Here is a 5,030-nt window from a genome sequence, read left to right as displayed (position 1 = left end):
GACAACGAAGGACAAGTAGGTGGCTTCACCTAGCAATTACTGAGGTCTTTCTCTCTCTTTCTCTCTCTTTCTCTCTCTCTCTCTGACGCACAAGGCTAGAGAGATCTGGGAGTAAGCAACCCATCAAGTATAGCACCATAAATACAAATAAACACTATAACCTCAGTGGTATAAACTATACTAGCATTAGTGCTGCTGTCACTAACTTTTGCTAGGTTTCACATAAAACACTATTCATATTTTACATTAGGCTTCTCTTAGAGTACCAGTCTTAAGTTACACCTCATAAAGAATACTAGAAAAGGTGACATATGAAAAACTAACCAGAGAACTGCTTTCACTAACCTTCACAAAGATTCATTTAAAACACTCTACACATCTTAAATTAGGCTTCCCCTTAGAGAATGCTGCAACCGGAACTTAAGAAAAATAAATACAAGGAAAGACATAAGGTACCTAAGAATTTAAAAAAAAAAAGGCCTTGAGGAACACCATCATAACATACAAAATGATCAAAGAATTAAATCAAATCTGTACGCAGAGGCTCGAGAGTGAAGGAGTGGGTTCCATGGGCCATGACCAGCAGTTAAGATGTGGATCAACCACAAGGGCATCAAGATGTTTTATTCTTATTGAGGCTGGTAAATTAAGAGCACTAATATAGACGAAAAGTAGGTATGGAAAAAGACGAAATACATTTTTAGAGGACAGGTACACATTACTGATACGATAATAAAAGTCATTATCATAAATAAGAATAGTTGAAGAACGTTAACGTTCAGTTTTTATCTTAAAAGCCAACTGCAAGGAATGATAGAGGATATCTGTCGAGGCGTCGTGCAGTGTGAAAAGGAAACGAAGAGCTGAAGAGTAGGCTTGAACCAACTGTTCATGAAACACTGGAGACTCAGGGAATTAGATACCCTCAACTGTGGAGACTTCACCGATTACACAGCTTGAACGATAATCACGGGACGTTCTGTAACAATTGTGGCAGCATTATTATACATGGGGGTGAACGTGAATTTAAACAAGAATATGACTACAGTGAAGATACGAACATCATAATAATTAAGAGATCAGCATGGACAGGATATGCAACTGTAATCATTATAAAATGAAAATATTGAGAAAATTAGGTTCTGTGGGTTGCAAAAGATTTGAAGGGTAAAAACCCTTGGATTCAAATATAAGGAACTTGTTGAATAAATGTATGAAAGAAGCCAGTAAGACAAAGGGTGATAAGTAAGACAAATGTGCAACAGTTAGGTATCTTTATTCCAAAATGTTTCGTCAATGTAACTGTTGCACAAGTATCTTACTTATTAACCTGTCGGTATTGTATACCGTTATCATAGTTGTAAGATAAGGGGTACCACTGAGTTTACAAGTCTAGTCTTCACATTATTACTCAACGAATCGGATATATATAAATATTATATATATATATATATATATATATATATATATATATATATATATATATATATATATATATATATATATATATATATATATATTTATATATATATTTATATATATATATATATATATATATATATATATATTTATATATATATATATATATATATATATATATATATATATATATATAAATTTATATATATATTTATATATATATTTATATATATATATATATATATATATATATATATGTATTTATATATATGTATTTATATATGTATTTATATATATATATATATATATATGTATTTATATATATATTTATATATATATTTATATATATATATATATTTATTTATATATATATTTATATATATTTATATATATATATATATTTATATATATATATATATATATATATATATATATATATATATTTATATATATACATATATAAACATTGATCTCTGGCTGAAGGAGACTCGAACCTACGAACCTTAGGACAAAGTACGCAGTGCCAGAGATCAGTGTTTGTGTATATTTCGCATGCTCTCGCGAATTCCTTGCATTGTTCAAATCTCTAGTATGGCTGATGCATGCAGGGGATGAGATGAAAAGCTGTAAGCCTTCTCCCTGAAAGCTGGCTGCCTTGGATCAAACGTGTAGCTCATGCTACACGCCAAGGTATTGGTCCAGTGTGGGTAGATTGGTAAAACACTGCGTACTTTGTCCTAAGGTTCGTAGGTTCGAGTCTCCTTCAGCCAGAGATCAATGTTTGTGTATATTTCGCATGCTCTCGCGAATTCCTTATATATATATATATATATATATATATATATATATATATATATATATATATATATATATATATATTATTGACCTGTGACGAGGGTGATTGACCTGTGACGAGGGTGACTGACCTGTGAAGAGGGTGACTGACTTGTGACGAGTGTGATTGACTTGTGACGAGGGTGATTGACCTGTGATAAGGGTGATTGACCTGTTGCGAGGATGATTGACCTGTGACAAGCGTTACTGACTCGTGACGAGGGTGATTGACCTGTGACGAGAGGGATTAATCTGTGACGAGGGTGAGAGACCTGTGACGATGGTGATGGGCTGTGACGAAGGTGATTGACTTGTGGCGAGGGTTATTGACCTTTGACGAGGATGAGTGACCTCTGACTAGGGTGATGGACCTGTGACGAGAGTGACTGACCTGTGGCGAGGGTGATTAACCTGTGACGAGGGTGATTGACCTGTGACGAGGGTTATGGACTGGTGGTGTTGATATGAGGACAACACAAGGAATATACATTAGACAATACAAGGATTATAAATTATACAACACAACGTTTAAATATTATACAAGACAACGATTATATATTATACAACACAATGATTTTATGTTAGACAATAACACAAGAACAGGTAGCTGTTGCTGGGGAGGACAAGCAGAAATCTGCGACCAGTTAAAACATCCACCTGGACATCCACGGTCGAGAGAAGTCGACCTAGACGACGGACTCGTGGTGAGTGATGGACTGGTGGTGACAGTGATGGACTCGTGGTGAGAGTGCTGGACTGGTGGTGAGAGTGATGGACTGGTGGTGAGAGTGATGCACTGGTGGTTAGAGTGATGGACTGGCGGTGACAGTGATGGACTGGTGGTGAGAGTGATTGACTGGTGGTGAGAGTGCTGGACTGGTGGTGAGAGTGATGGACTGGTGGTGAGAGTGAAGGACTCGTGGTGAGAGTGCTGGACTGGTGGTGAGAGTGCTGGACTGGTGGTGACAGTGATGGACTGGTGGTGAGAGTGATTGACTGGTGGTGAGAGTGATGGACTGGTGGTAAGAGTGATGGACTGGTGGTGAGAGTGATGGACTGGTGGTGAGAGTGAAGGACTCGTGGTGAGAGTGCTGGACTGGTGGTGAGAGTCATGGACTGTTGATGAGAGTGGACTGGTTGTGAGGGTGATGGGCTGGTGGTGAGAGTAATGGACTGGTGGTGAGAGTCATGGACTGTTGGTGAGAGTGGACTGGTTGTGAGGGTGATGGACTGGTGGTGAGAGTAATGGACTCGTGGTGAGAGTGATGGACTGGTGGTGAGAGTGATGGACTGGTGGTGAGAGTGATGGACTGGTGGTGAGAGTGATAGACTGGTGGTGAGAGTGCTGGACTGGTGGTGAGAGTGATGGACTGGTGGTGAGAGTGCTGGGCTGGTGGTGAGAGTGCTGGACTGGTGGTGAGAGTGCTGGACTGGTGGTGAGAGCGATGGACTGGTGGTGAGAGTGGACTGGTGGTGAGAGTGATGGACTGGTGGTGAGAGTGATGGACTGGTGGTGAGAGTGCTGGACTGGTGGTGAGAGCGCTGGACTGGTGGTGAGAGCGATGGACTGGTGGTGAGAGTGGACTGGTGGTGAGAGTGATGGACTGGTGGTGAGAGTGATGGACTGGTGGTGAGAGTGATGGACTGGTTGTGAGAGTGATGGACTGATTGTGAGAGTGATGGACTGATTGTGAGAGTGATGGACGGGTTGTGAGAGTGATGGACTGGTTATGAGAGTGATGGACTGATTGTGAGAGTGATGGACTGTTGGTGAAAGTGATGGACTGGTTGTGAGAGTGATGGACTGCTGGTGACAGTGATGGACTGTTGGTGAGAGTGATGGACTGGTTGTGAGAGTGATGGACTGGTGGTGAGGGTGATAGACTGGTGGTGAGAGTGATGGACTGGTTGTGAGGGTGATGGACTGGCTTTGAGAGTGATGGACTGGTGGTGAGAGTGATGGACAGTTGGTGAAAGTGATGGACTGTTGGTGAGAGTGATGCACTGGTTGTGAGGGTGATGGACTGGTGGTGAGAGTGATGGACTGCTTGTGAGGGTGATGGACTGGTTGTGAGATTGATGGACTGGTTGTGAGAGTGACGGACTGTTGGTGAGAGCGATGGACTGGTTTTGAGGATGATGGGCTGGTTGTGAGAGTGATGGACTGGTGATGAGGGTGATGGACTGGTTGTGAGGGTGATGGACTGGTGGTGAGGGTGATGGACTTGTTGTGAGAGTGACGGACTGGTTGTGAGGATGATGGACTGGCTGTGAGAGTGATGGACTGGTGGTGAGGGTGATGGACTGGTTGTGAGGGTGAAAGACTGGTGGTGAGGGTGATGGACTGGTTGTGAGAGTGATGGACTGGTTGTGAGAGTGATGGACTTGTTGTGAGAGTGACGGACTGGTTGTGAGGATGATGGACTGGCTGTGAGAGTGATGGACTGGTGGTGAGGGTGATGGACTGGTTGTGAGGGTGAAAGACTGGTGGTGAGGGTGATGGACTGGTTGTGAGAGTGATGGACTGGTTGTGAGAGTGATGGACTTGTTGTGAGAGTGACGGACTGGTTGTGAGGATGATGGACTGGCTGTGAGAGTGATGGACTGGTGGTGAGGGTGATGGACTGGTTGTGAGGGTGAAAGACTGGTGGTGAGGGTGATGGACTGGTTGTGAGAGTGATGGACTGGTTGTGAGGGTGAAAGACTGGTGGTGAGGGTGATGGACTGGTTGTGAGAGTGATGGACTGGTTGTGAGAGTGATGGACTGGTTGTGAGAG

Source organism: Cherax quadricarinatus, chromosome 76, assembly GCF_038502225.1.
Source record: "Cherax quadricarinatus isolate ZL_2023a chromosome 76, ASM3850222v1, whole genome shotgun sequence".
NCBI lineage: Eukaryota > Metazoa > Arthropoda > Malacostraca > Decapoda > Parastacidae > Cherax > Cherax quadricarinatus.
This window is presented reverse-complemented; position numbering follows the sequence as displayed.